Raw genomic sequence first — 14,893 nt, 5'->3', positions numbered from 1 at the left:
TCCTCAGTTAAAACTACCGCAATCAAAGTGGAGTGGGAAAGCATGGATTGGGATGCTGCAGGAAAAAAGACAAACCCAAGCGGATGGTGCATGGGGCATCGTGGGCTGAGCTGTTTAGCAGGTCCCAAATCCCACAAGGTTTACCCCCAGATCTACCACATACCCCCAAACACAAAAGGAGAGATCTGCTCTGGTAGGAAACATCCACAGCCCCACACTGCTCCCCTCAGGTGTAACCAACACTACTTGTGACAACCAGCATCATCCAACCTTCAACCACAGATGGATCAGCCAGACCTGAAGGCTCCCACAAACAGGACCTGGACCTGAGCAGAGAGAAGAGCCACCAAAGGCTTCCCTGCCAGTAACACTCAGTGCCGTCACCAAGCCACCCAGGTTAGATGCCAAGTGCAGGAATGAGTCAGCAAGCCAAACAGGCTGCTTCTGTCAGCTGGCTGGGGGGAGACAGAGATAACATTATTCCTTCTCTCTGCAACCTGTGAAGCATTCAGACACTGCAATTGTAGTGGCCAAGTAAACAGGAAACCAGGAAGGAGACCGGGTCCCAGCTGATGCTCTCACAGCCCATAGGCATATGCGTGAATAAACAGACCTAATGTGACCGATTCCTTTTTTAGGACCCTGATGTGTTCTGGTTTCTCACATACCTGCATATGGGCTCTATCACACAAAAAAAAAGCTTCTGCCTATGCTTAGCACAGCCTGGTTGATGCACTTTTGGAACATGTTGCCAAATTTATCCTGGACGCATTTTCCCCTGTCAGCTCTAAAGCAGCATTTATTTACAAGCTTTCTCAGCAAAAGGCTGTACTCACCCGGAGCAAAGCAGGACAGAACCCTCTGCTTTGCACACAAAGAACTTGCACCCTAATATTCATAAACCAAATAAATTCCCAATTAAGTCATCTCATTAGGTGAAATGTTTCCCTCTATGGAGGTGTCCTCAGGGAGTGAAATTAAGTCCCATGACAGGATTTAAATAGGAGTCTCAGTTCTTGACTAAATCTTGTTTTCAAAAACTCTTACAGACTGGAACGTCAGGAACTCTAAATGTTTTATCTCAACTCACAGGTGAAGTCTGTGAGAGCACCTTCCTGAAACCAAGATAAGAACCATTTGAATTCATGATGGCAAAATAAGTTCCATCACCTGGATTTCAATTTTGATCTCCGACAACTTCAGAACAACTCTTGAAGCTGGCTCTGTTCCAAAAATGAAGTAACTACTAGGAAAAGCAATTAGGAGTGAATGAAGTTACAGCTTTCTTCTGCACAAGCAATAAAGTAACACTATCAAAACATAGGGAAATACAAGGGGAACACTGTCACTGAATGCAGGGCAGGTGTAACAGTTGAAGCCTTTGCTTCATTGTGATTACATGACTTACCATAAAATGACATGACTATAAAAACTGATGAAGTCAGCTGCCTCTTCAGCTGGGGACTCTGCAAGAACAAGGCTGCCTTGCATTCCAGCTTCATTTGAGAACTGCAGGATCTCAGTGCAAGCCCCTCTCCAGGACAAGGTGAGCCTCTGCTGCCGAGCACCTGGCTCCTGACACATCCCACATCCATCTGCTGTACTTCATGGAACTACAGCCAGGAAAAGGTACAGAGACACCCTGTAAGGAATTCAAGCTTGCTCTTTGGCAGGAGCTTTGGGAGATGGAATCAAATGAGATGAATCCACAGGAAGAAGTGATTCTGGACTGCAAATATTATCAATGTATCTGTTTGAGGATAACATAAACCAGACATTTTTGTAGCTTTGTTTTCTGGAAATAGAAATCACCAAAAAAAGCTTTCTCTAGAGGCAGAGTGACATCAGGTTTTAAACCCAAAAGCAGTAGTGGATTTTTCCTAAAAATTATTATTTCAAACCAGCCTGTGGCATCTGAACTATTTTTGGCTATTTATTACCGTGACAATGTCATGTCCTGCAATATTTTTGTTGCAGTTTTATGCCTGAGAGGCAACTTCTTACTTGACTGTGCATCTATTTGAAACCAATGCTGGTTTGTACAGTAGCTGCTCCTTGTTCCAGACTCCTGTAAGAGCTCTTTGTGAGGAATCTGTGACTAAGTGTGCTGTGTCACACACAGGAGCAAGTAGCGTGGGCTAAGAAGCAAAGCAACGTTTCAAGTGTGTATTTTACATCAGCTCAGCACACAGCTTTCAAAGTACAGGAGGTCTGGATACACCTATAGAGAAACCTGGACAAAGAAACAGCAACTGCAGGAAACTTCCAGCGCCTGCTGCATATTGCTCACCTGGAACCTCCAAAAGCAAGGCATGGGAAGCCTGATCCTGAGGCAAATTCCCAGCTATAAATGAGGATGTTAGAGTGGGCAGCCTGGTCCTGTGTCTAAAAGCAAAGAGTTATCTGGGCTGGGCGGTGCTGGGTTTAAGTCCATTTCCCATTGAGCAAAGGAACAAGCAGTGTGTACAATGAGGGGTGGGGCAGCACACATTGGCACCACTCATCCAGGGCTGCTTTTCTCCAGGGAAATCAACCCAGCACGCTCAATCCTGACTTCCCAGCAAGCACCTAGCTCCTGCACTTGTCCTCTCCTGCGACTGCTTTGGGGAAAAGTTCTCCATAGCAATCACACCACACAAAAGGTGTGAGACCAGCCCATAGCTTAATCTCTGTAATTACAGTCTGAAGCTTTTCCCTTCCCTCAGGCTTCAGACTGTCAAGTGCACAACTGGAGCTGCATATTGTCCCACCAACCACTTCCAAGATGCTGAAGCCCCTCTAAAAGCATCACAAATCTCTGGACCACTGATGGTAACATGGGTACAGTGCATGTGCTGGCTTCCCGCTGCAAGGAGGACAGGCAAGACCTGATCCAGCACAATCCAGACCTGAGCTCTGGCTGGCAGAGGCAGAAAGCCTGGTTGTATAAAACATTTTGGACACATCTGAAGCAGCCAAGGGAGCTAATGCACTCTCAGCACTTCCCAGAGTGCAGGCACAGCATTTCTGATCCAGTTCTTGGCATTCTGAAGCGATACGTGGATTCACAATATGCTGGTTTCAAAAACATAATCCGGCATCAAGGATACTTTTAACACGGATCATTTTGGGAATCTGCTTAACCACTCGCACAGTGTTACACAAGCAGGAACTCCTCAAAGTGCACTTATCCCAAATTATGCAAACTTGACCTGGTTAGATGATGGTCTCTGTAAAACTGCAATTCTTCCACCTTGGAGCAGTTGCTCCAAAGTAAGAAGGGATGTGATACCACTTGAGTTCACCTCCAAAGGAGTGTGGACAGAGCACACTTAAAAACTTAAACAGAAGGGCAAAGCCATCCAAACCAAATGACAGCACACACACAAGACTCAGGCAGAAGAAAGGACTCCAAAAATATTAGACAAGGAAAAAAACCAGTGGGCTTTGGACCTCATCCTCACTTGAGAGCCAACTGCTCATCCAGAAGAGTTTATAGTGACCACTCCCGGGGGGATGAAACAAAATCTCTGCCGAGGAAGGTCACTGGCATTGGTCCTGGTGCATGCATCAAATCCTAATTCAATAATAGTCACTCAAAACTAATGCAGACCTGAGAGCCAGAAACACAGCCAGATTTCAAACTAAATGCCCTTCTTGTCTTCACTGGCTGCACTGGGGAGAGAGAAAAAAAAGCCAAACAAACAAAAAACCCAAACAAACAAAAAAAACCCCAACCAAACAAACAAAAAAAAAAACCCCCTAAACCCAAAGGAAAAAAAAAACCAAAAACCAAAACACAAAAAAAACACCCCAAAAAACACAAGCCAATGGAAGCTTACTGAAGATAAAGAAATGTTTCCTGACAGAAGAGGAGAGAGGGAAGTGAACTGCAAAACCAAGTTATTTTATAACTTGAGACTGAACGGAAAAAAAGAATTTCACCACTTCCACCAATTTAAGGTCCAGTCAGAAGAGAGTCAGTCACAGCCCAGAGCAACACAGATCCAGGTAGCCTTTCTGCCTCCCAAGAGTGCCAAGTGCTCAAGAAAACACTGATTACACCAGCACAAGCCACAGAGCCAGGAGGACACAGGTCCCTCAGGTCCCTCACAAGATACCCACAAGGATCACAAGCAGAAACATAACTGCAAGTGACAATTGCCTTCCACATGGCCAGAGATGGTGCTCCTGCTCCTGGGAGAGCATCTGCTATTGGGTCAACCATACGTGTGGTGCCTGGCTATCACTAACCAGTGACATTACATATTACACCTACATGCAGGAAAACTTCCCCTCCTCCAAATTTCACTTGGTATCAGAGGGGCAGGTTGGTAGGAAACAGCTGTTCCAGAGCACCAGCAGCCACTGGGATATGACACAGTCTGGGGGAACCTCACTGCCATGGCCACTAGCCCACAGAGAGTTCATCCACACAGCCACACACTTGAGAGTGCCTGCAGAGACAGCAAAGGGGGATTTTGTACACTTCTAAGGGAACAGGTCACCGGAGCATGGAGCACAGCATCACCTTGGGGTGCCCCTTGGCCCTGGGTGCACGCAGCCCGTGAGAGCAGGGCGTCATGCTGACCCGCCCAGCACCTGAGCTGGGGCGCGTGATGGCAGCAAGGAGCAGCCAGCCTGCGATCCCTACACCCAGCCCTGCAGACCAATTAGTGATTAATAAGAGCCTGGCCCAGAGCAGGCAGGGCACATGATCGCGTTCTCATGGCGTTAGTCAGCAGCACAGCAACACGGGCTCCTTCAGCAGGACACCGGCTCCAGCAGCATGAACATGATGCAGCATAAAAGCACACTGCTATGAGCAGACAATGCATGATCCTGCATAAGGCAATCCATTTAGCAATGTTCAACCCACCTCACCAGCAAAATGTGTTTGCTTCTGGACTGGCATTTTGCTCCATGGGACAGTCAGGTTCTTAATTTGGTTCTCAGTACCCTAAAGCTGGGTTTACTGTATCCTCCAACCACGGCCAAGAGCGCAGAACCCAACTGCTGAGCAGGCAACTCCCAAGTTTTAACAAGACTGTCCTCTATGTGACATCCATTTAAGGGCAGCTCAAAATAGACTTATTCATATCAGCCTAAAACAAGACTGTGAAGAAAACAACAACCCGAGAGCTGAAAAGTCATCTCTTGCCAAAAAGTACTCACAGCTACTTCTTCTGAACTCCTTCCTTGTGACCCATCAATGCTGTCCGGAAGAAAAACTTGTGGGACAGAACTGGTAGGAGCACAGCAATGCTGATAAGCAGCACTGCTGGACGTCCTGTGGCTTCCAAAGTAACCTAACCATCAGTATAAAGGCTACTGAGCTTGGACAAAAAAACAAGCAGACTTCTGCAAGGGAAGAGAAAATGAGACTTCAGCATCAGTCTTTCTTTCAGGGTCTGGAAAACTTCATCTGCCCTAAGGATGGACTATGAAAAAAATCCTTCTCTGGACAGATAAAACCTCAAAAATTAAGATCGCTTGCATCTTCCTTTACCAAAGGAAGGCTGCTCAGCCTCCTCTACTGTCACTTACACAAGTTTGTCACTGCAATGAGCTGCTCTCCCTACATGGCAGCTGGCTCCTTCTGACTTCAGATCATTAGTCCATAAACGTGAACTTCCCAGGCATTCCTCAAATGTTCTCTTCAGATTTCCCACGTGCCTGTACAATTCAGCCCTTTACCCATTAGTGTTTCAAGCAATAGTGTTTTGACATGAACAAGTACTATAAAAAATATTTTATAGGTTCCACATTCTCTCTCCTCTTCCTCCAGAACTCTGTATAAAGCAAGAGTTGCTACTTCTGTTTTAGGAACTATAAACTCAAAGGCATCCTCAAGAACCACAGCAGATGTAACATTCTGTGCTGCTCTGCCTGGGGTACAGCTCATTTTCTTCTCAGTATCTAGCAGGGGGCTACAGTTTGGATTTGTGCTGGAAACACACAATTCACAAATGGGAATTGACCAATGTTATAGTTCCTGCTGTGGGAGCAAGCAAGCAGTGGTGCAGCTGGGGTTAAATCAGGACACTCCTTTTTGGTGTCCAGTATGGGGCACAAAGGGTTCAAACAAACGGCAGATTTGACTGGAATGTGCTAGGTGGAATTCACAGCTGTCATAGCTGTATGGATACTGATCAGCAGGCTCCTGCCCTGCCATGGGCACGCTTGCCTGGCTACATGGGGTGCCTAGAGGTCGTCAGGGGCAGCTTTTGCTTTCAGTGCTCCCCGTGGTGCTTATCAGGCTGCTCTGCTGGGCCTGGGAATGCTTTGATAACAGCAGTGACGACGACATGGCGGGGCTGGCGGGGCCCAGCTCAGGGCTACTCTGAGGAGGCTGCAGCTCCAGTGGGAGCTTGGGCCAATGGGCTGTGACCTGTGGTGACACCCCAAAGGATAACTCCAGGCTGGAGAAGGTAGATCTCAAAGGATTTGGCCAAGCCCATGCTGCAGCAGGTACACCTCGAAGCATCAGTGGCTGTGCATGAGGACATGCTGGAGTCCCCTCACGGCTCGTGTCGATCACCCACCATCTGCTTTCATCCTCTTTTCCACATGCATCTTCTTAAAACACTGCAGGAAGTCATTCTTTCAGAAAAAGCCTCTTTCTGTAACGGGCCTGAAATAGTTTGCTTTGGTAATAGATATTCATAAAAGCACAAGCAGCTTTTCCACTCCTTTTTTAAGCTGTCAGGGCCACCACGGCTGAACCCAGACATGGTCATCAGTCACACATTTCTTGGAGACACTTGTTAACAAAGAAGGGCTTTATGCCCAGCACCTAATTGCAACATGGCTGTTTAAAGGTAAACGGGAAATGGGCTACAGTAATATTAAATCCCAGTTATCTGCATCCATTATCTTGCATTTTTTTATTGCTAAGCCGAATGACTGGTCTGGGAACAGAGCCAGAAAAGTTGGGCTGATACCACAGATCAAGACTTCATAGATATTTCTGAGAATTACAAGTAAAGGGTCACATCCAGAACTGAACAGACTGCTCCACAAAAACCCACAGGTACCTTCACTGAATCATAAGTCAAGCCTTTCCAGGAAAACAGAGCTGTTGGCAACCCAAGGCATTACTAGACCCGGAATACTTAATGCAAAGGTGTCCTACTCACCACTTAGAATTAAAAAGGCAGAAACAGGTTCGTTCAAGAAGCGTTGCCCCATTCATAGAAAAGTTATTACAGAAACTTTTAGAGTTCACAGGAATCTCTATACTCCCATATTTCTGAAGATTCAGGGGACATCCAGGTTACTTGCTGGGAGAGACATTGAGCTTACATTGTTTTTCCAATGCTTTTTAACAAATTAAGTTGCATAGCTAATGTTCAGTGAACTCGGCTCTTTTAGCTTGATCTTTAATTCGAGTAATTATTTTAAAAGCTGGAGACACCATCTCCCTTTACTCAGTCTCTGGAGAGGATTCTGACACTGGAACACACAGTTGGGGTTTTTTCACAGGGCTGTTTTGCAGCATATTCCCTTTCAACAAAATTTATACACTGTATTCCTGGCAAAGCAAAGAGAGCCGTGATCCAAGCAAAACTTGGGAAATACAGAGGTCTTCCTTCTGCAGCAATTCCTGCCATTACACTGTTTTATTCACGGGTCCAGAGTGTCCATCCCAGGTTAAATTACAGCCCAAGGATGGCAGCTACATGCCCACTCCTTCAAGTTCTACTGCAAACAGGAGCAAGCCATGAGGCTGAGCACTGAGAGCATCCTGCCTGGAGCTCTGTGCCCCAGCAGCCAAGCAAGGGTGCCTGGGCTTGCCTTGCCGACGAAGCACAGGCCTAAGCCCAGGCTCGAGCCCAGGCTTGCTCACATTCCTTCCATGCTAGCAGGCTCTCAGCCTCAACTTCAGAGCCCTGCCGAGGTAGCAACACAGAGCCCAGAGACCCAAAGGTCAACAAGGTGCCTCGTACAAGCCAGAACCCTGCAGAGTCCCATGGCTGGAACCGCACACCCGCCTCATCAGGCACAGTGCAAAAACTCTTCCCCAGGCACAGGAAAGCCCACTGGACACAGAAGGCCTTCTCCAAGCCTGTATGACATGGGAGCTGTACATCATGGGAGACAGCCTGCCTTTGTTTCTAAAGCCCAGCTTCGGTATAAAAATTGATCATTCACCAGTGATTAAAAGGGAGAAACATACTCCTTTATCCCAAGTGAGAAGCACTCACAGAGTTACAGGGAATCATTGCATCTATCATGTTCTGGTAGAAGCAGTTCTTGCTCTTGGGCAGCAATAATCTCCTTTCCGTGCACATTCCAGTGATATGCCAATAACACAACAGAGATACAAATGCACTCTGAAATGGAGAGCATTTCAATATCCATTCAAGGTGTCTTTTCCAAAAGTTCACTGATGTCATCCGACAGATGAACTGGAACTGAAAAGATAAGCTAGGCAGGTGGACAAATGACAGCTCTAAGTTCATTCCAACTCTACCCTAAATCAATACTCTATTCTACAGCTTCTCTCTAACGTCACCCTCCAAGTGCCTATCAAAGATGCACTCAAGACTTTGCACTGGTCTTTCACTCATTTCCAACCCCACCCTGCAAGCAAGCTCATGGCTGCAATCCAGACTTTGTCCCTGCACCCCTCTGGCCCCACTTGATGAATTCTCCCCACACACTGTCCTATATCTCAGCACACATTTCTTCCATTCATGCCAGTGGAACTACTCATGCAGGACTCACCCCAGCACAGCACTTCAGCATGGCCTCAAAGGCCAATGAGTTGAATTGCCTCAAGGCCAGAAGTCACCTGCACTGAAGTATTTTGTGGGACTAAGGCAACAGCTCCACATTTCCAACTACTCTCACTGCACTGATAAAGGTGTTATTGCACTGACACTCCATCATCAGCACTACTGCTCCCATGAAGCCCCACACTGACACATCTACTGGGACAGTACTGCTCAAACCCCATCACTGCTCACCTAAGAGATCATGAGATGTCAAACAATGGATGTGGAACACTCCCATGGCACCACAGGCTGGCTCGCTGTGCCATCAAGGCTCTGGAACAGAGCTTTGCTGGGGACACAAGAGAACAAAGCCCCATCTATTTTCCCCTGGGGATGATTGTTCCTGCCCAGAAGAACACACAGGCAGCTCTGTTGAGCAGGGCTGCTGGTCTTGAGACATGCTCTGTGTCTGCTGAATGCACAGAGTGTCAGCTAGGGAAGTGAGCTCAGACTAGACAAATTTAACAAGAATTTAGGTAACATCCACTTCAAGATGACCACAATTGCTAACTCTGAGACCTCAGCAAAATGTGCACATCCAATTCCTGTGTGTAAGAAATGCCCTTCAATTCCAGTGCAATAGACAGTTTTGATGTGCTCAAATGCCACTTCTCATTGAGCTAGTGAGCAACTATTGCCCAGCTTCATTCTTATCAACCTCATATTTAGCAGCCTTGATGAAAAGACCTTTACGCTTACGTCGAAGGGCTGACAATGTGTCTGAAGTGTTATACAGCGCTACAGGTACAATAAAAGCAATTAACTTTTGCAACCTTCTGTTCAAGGTTAAGAGTTTAAATGAGCTCAGTAAACCTTCAAGATGTAATTAAAATGAAGTAAAAACTTATCAAAAAAGTTGGGAGGAAAACCATAATCTTCAAGTTGCACACACCATTGAAAAAGAGACACAAGTTCTGTTTCTGCACCTACTGTACAAAATAGAGAAAACTGAAAAATTTTAGCAAAGATGAGTAGTTGGCACGCAAGACTTCAGTTGTCATTTTTGCCATCAGATTATACATCTGCACAGTCATCAAAATCAAAGCGTTTGCATGTTTCGCTCAGAAAAAGTAGCAGAAAAAGACAGAACACACCACAGGAATAACTCCATTGTGAAAAAAAGCCAAAAATTTGTTGGACATGCAAACCCACCAGGACTTCTTGCATAATACCAGCTGATTGCAATAGCTTTCAAAAGAAAGTAAAATTCAACCTCCCCTGGGGAACAGTCACATCAAACATCAGCAACTTCACAGATGAGCAGCAGTCACCTCACAGAGGTCAAAAGCAGAGGTACCATAGATCTGTATTATTTATAGATAATATGTAAGTTTATTATTAATAATAATATATTACTAACTATATTTTGAATAATATGAAATAGCTTTTATCATCATCATTAATAACAGAATGAAGTTATTTGAGTAATCCTCAGTCTTAAAAGAAGTCATGGAACAATTCCCACCACCAAGTTCTTCAACTCACTTTGGGATGCCAGAAGTATGGATCAACACTTACGAAAGGAAAATTAAGACTTCTTTCAAGACAGAATTAATACAGAGTATTTAGCAAGTATTTATTATATGCTAGCAAAACACTAATATGATCCTGTTCCCCTATAAAGTTAGTTATATAATACAGCTAGGATTTGAAACACTTGGAAAATTCTCTTCCCCCACTAAAAGAATTTCCTTAGGAGTAGAAAACATGTAGATCAGCCATATTCTCTCTATATACATACGTATTTATATATATAAATAATAAAGCTATTTTAAATCCACCCCTCAGTCTCTGTTTTACTTTGGCAGCAGAACGAACTTTCCTAATAGCACACGTTTCTGGAATGCAGAGGCTGAAAGTTCATTTGCACTGCAGATTCAAAGAATTCTGATATTGGTGACATGGAATCAACTCTTCTGTTTTTTCTGGTGAGAAAATTCAGATAAAACCAGGGCTGCCTGCAACCTGTGCTCAGAAGGCTCAGCCATACTCCAACAGCATGGATCTACATGCCTACTGAATTTGGACAGAAATCCACTGCTCCAAATCAAACTGAACGCCAAGAACTGAGATGGAGCTTTCTCTGATTTTCAAACTTCTCATAAATCTCCATGCAACCTTACCACACTGCCAGTCCCTATGGCAAGTTCAAATATGTTCCTTATGTGAAAGACTCATAATTGTGTGTGTAATTCAAAGACATTTTTATCTCTTCAGTTAATGTAATTAAACCATTGAAAAGCAAGAGCTCTGCAGCTTTTTACTTATGCTACGCACTGTTTTATCACCCAATTATGGGTGCAGTCATTGTCTTTGACACTGTCCAACAGCAATAAAAAGCATTCCTGCCACAAACTGCGCACAATCCTGAGCAAACTCAGGAGAAATGAGATGCTACAGCGACTCAAAGTTCAAGGGCAGGGAGGCAGAAGCCTTGCTTTGAGTGATTGTGGGAATCCACTGCAACCTTGACCATTTTATAGCTGTATCTCCATTTCAAGCCAGGCAGTGTGAGCTAAGAGAAAGACCTTATGTTTTGAGGGAGCACAAAAGAAGAGCTTTCCTTCCACCAGACGCAGCACAATGACACAGACACGCGCTCCTTTATCAATATTAACCATAAACTGCTATTACTGGGTTTTCAAAGAGCACTCCCCCCCTTGTGAGCCTTCTAAGTGGATTTGAAGCCGGAAGCAGCTAATTGACTTGGAACAAGGAGGAGTTATCAGTACCCTTTTAATTTGCTCAAAGCAAGAGTTCCAATTCTGAACCTAATGCACACAGCAGATATGTGCGAGGCGGGTCTCTGGAGCGTGACAAGGATGCTCTCACAGTGGGGCCATGAAGGCATCTCAGCAGCACCAAGGGACTCAGTGGTGCCACCGCGCCAGGAACACTGCTGGCAGCAAGGCACCCCCAAACCCTCCTTCCAAGCCCTCTGCTTCTCCCAGCCCAGGGGAGGAACTGGGATGCACACCGGTAAAAGCCATGCTATTTTGATACGGATGTGTATAACAAAGTCACGGCATAAAATCCAAAAAATTAAATTAAAGAAGAGAAATTGGTTTACTAGCAAATCTGCACTAACAGATGGCATGTACACACACAGGAGCATCGCTTGCTGAACCCATAAGGCCCATTTTTGGGCACCCACCTCCCAAAACAGCACATTTACCCCAGATTTTCCTTTCTCAAAGCAACACCTTTCCCTTTATGACTGCATCTTTCTGGCAAGGCAGCACCTCCGACTGCAAATAGCTGTTCACACACTTACTGGCAGAAAAATAAGAACAGGTTTTTTTCTTTAGCCTCTCACACAGCAATTTTCCTTCCCAACCTTGCCCAAAACCCCTTCCAGCTTATTAATTACAGCTGTCCAGGGTGGCAGCATTAGAAAACCTTCAGCCAGAGACACACTCAGCTCCTCCACCCTGTCTGATAAGCAGGTAGATCTGAAAACAAAAGGAGTTATAGATTTTTCCTTCTCACAGGGATGTTTTTCTTTGAACTGCACTTTGTGCATAAATTCAGCCTTTTCTTATCAGCTTAAGACATCGGTAACCGAAGCATTTACCCTACACCCACCGCATTTTAAAAGCTCCTCTTAAAAACCTGCTGCAAGTGATACCACAAGACAGCACCAGTACATGAGGCTGTTTTCTGGCTGCAGAGAAGTTTCAAGATCTAAAATTGTAACATGGAAGTTTAAGGGAAAAACCTGCACAGTTCTGAGCTGCAGAAAATCCTGCCAGACCTTGCTGGGAGCAAACTGGATGAGTGCAGGGTGTTACCTTGCCAGGAATGCCCTGTGCACATAAATGAAAGCTTCATCTCTCCTCCCTATAGCTGGAAAATGAAAGAAAAAGAAAAAAAAATCCATCATTCCTTCTCACCCCACCACCATACCTTGCTTCCTACTCATCTGAGGTCAGCAGTCTACAGTTGCCAGTCCCTTGAAATCTCGGGAACGCAGGTCCCTAAAGTCCAGCAGCTGCTTTTAAAAATGTGAAATTAACTTACCCTGAGCTCAGTAGAAGTGAAGGGTAAGTTAGAAACAAATCCTCCTAGTTTTTCTGGAACTTCAAAGTCTGTGTTTCCTTCCTAGGAAGCTGAAGAAGTATCCCTGCAGATTGCACTAGCATTTGCCCTTCCAATCCCACTGACCCTCAGCAGCAGGTGAAGTTGATGAGAGCTAAAATCACCAGCTGAAACCAGGCTTTGCAAAATTAACTCTTCCATCATCTAATCCAAGTGTCACCAGAAAAAGTCTCTGAGCCTGGAATGGCAGTCCAGGATAGGACTAGGACAGATCAGCTTATGTACCATGCTCTGAGCAAGCACAGATGCAAACAGTCCCGTTTAATTACTTGGCACAGGACTGGAGATTGTGAGAACAAAATGAAGTCTCTCATTCAATAGTTGCTGGGGTTTGGGAGCCTGAAGGTTGCTTTGGTCAGGGGGCCTCTGTACAATTTCCTACTGATCTCAACCAGAATAAGAACTAGGTGTATTCCTGCAGCCTATCACACCAGCACTTAGCAACATATTCTGTCCCACACACAATATATACAGTTTGGCACACATTGTTAAATCCAACTAGTGAAGCTTTTGTTGTTCGGTTTTTTGGGTGGGGTTTTTTTGGTTGGCTGGGTGGGCTTTTATGTTGCCTTGTTTTTTTAAACAGAAAGTATGTACATTATAGGAACAACCAGAACAAAGTCCCTAAGCAGCTGGGAGCACACGCACAGAGTCAAGTTCAGATGCACAGTAACTGCACCTCTGACACAAAAGGAGCAAGCACCTATATATAGCAGATGGAGCAGTTCCCCACGGGAGCTGCCACTGCTCGGATCTGCCCCAGGGCCCGACCTTGCTCCTTACGCGCCCAACTTTACTAACAGGAGCAGCTTTGCGGAACGACTCCACGGAGCTGCTGCCACGCACCCCGAGCCCCGCTCTCCTGGGAGAGCCCGGTGCCTTTTTCCATCATGTCGTGGGAGCTCCCTGCACATCCGAGTGCTCCTCCTGAACGCGAGGGCTAAAGGGATGCGCTCGGAACAGGAGAAAAATCCGTTAGGAACTAACGCCGTACAGAAAAAAAGGAACAAGCCTAAAGATGGTTAAGTCCTCATTTCCTCGTGTGCTCTCGCTATGGATGGCAGCGCTTCAAAGGAAGCACAGAAAGGGCAAACAAACAGGTCTTGGATAATAAAACACTCCATACAACCATATACCAGGTGGATAATTGGAAACCTGGGAAAGACGAGGCTGCCTATTTAGCGGCTGCTAACAACTCACTGAAGATGAACTGAAACGGTAAAGAAAGTTTTCAAACACCATGAAGCGTTTTAAAAGTTAGCTCCAGCAGAGCTAGGCACCGAAAAAGACACCGAGGAGGGAGAAACGCAGCCCGGCGTTTCCACCCCCGCTCCCACTCACTCACCTCCGGGGCTCGGGCTTGCGGCGTTCCTCCAGCTTGGCGGCGGGCGGCGGCTGCGGGGCAGCCGGGGTGGCGGGCGAGCGCTGCGGACGGGCTGCGGGCGGGCTCAGTGGGGCATGGCGGGGGCCCTACACCTGCCCCTCCGTGTCCGTGCGAGTGAGCGCCCACGGCAGCCCGAGCGAGCGGCGAGGCTGTGCTGGCGGCGCCGGCCCGGGCCCGCATTTAAAGCCGCCGGCGGGCTCGGCCGTCCCCTCACCCGCTCCCATCCCGGCCCGTCCCGTCCCATCCCATCCCCGGCCGCCGCTCGGCGTCACGGGGCCCGGGGCGGGGAGCCCGGAGGAGGAGTCTGAGGGCCGGGGCTGCGCTTCTCCGCCCCGAGCCGTGCCGGGGCAGGTGCGCACTGCCACGGCTGGAAGCGGAGAGCAGGGGCGGCCGCGGGAACCCCCCGCCGGCTGCGAGTGGGGCTGGCAGTGGGCACCCTGTGCCTCAGGCCGGGAGATGCCATCCCCCTGAGCAGGGGGATGCTCTCCCTGGAGGGCACCGCCGCGATACTGCCGCGGGCTGCTCACAGCTCCTGTCGCACGCCCAGGGCAGGTTCCCTGCCGCTGGAAACGCACGACCCACGGCGCTTCTGCGCCAAAAGCACGTAGCACTGGAAAAAACCCAAGCAAACAGAATCCAACCAAACAACCTC

General features: G+C 46.9%; 1 protein-coding gene across 4 annotated transcripts in view; it reads right to left on the bottom strand.

Annotated features, from left to right (window-relative positions):
* SLC4A4 (solute carrier family 4 member 4) overlaps positions 1-14,399 on the bottom strand; it is a 115,935-nt gene extending 101,536 nt beyond the window's left edge. The window contains exon 1 of one of the 4 annotated variants that reach the window (XM_036382716.2): positions 14,203-14,399. The gene's annotated coding sequence lies outside the window, so the exon portion shown is untranslated. The remainder of the gene's footprint in view (positions 1-14,202) is intronic. The other 3 variants (XM_054514510.1, XM_054514512.1, XM_054514511.1) reach the window with 3 other exon arrangements.
* Positions 14,400-14,893: the final 494 nt, after the last annotated feature.

The sequence above is a fragment of the Molothrus ater genome, chromosome 4, assembly GCF_012460135.2.
Source record: "Molothrus ater isolate BHLD 08-10-18 breed brown headed cowbird chromosome 4, BPBGC_Mater_1.1, whole genome shotgun sequence".
In the NCBI taxonomy this organism is placed as follows: domain Eukaryota; kingdom Metazoa; phylum Chordata; class Aves; order Passeriformes; family Icteridae; genus Molothrus; species Molothrus ater.
This window is presented reverse-complemented; position numbering and strand designations above follow the sequence as displayed.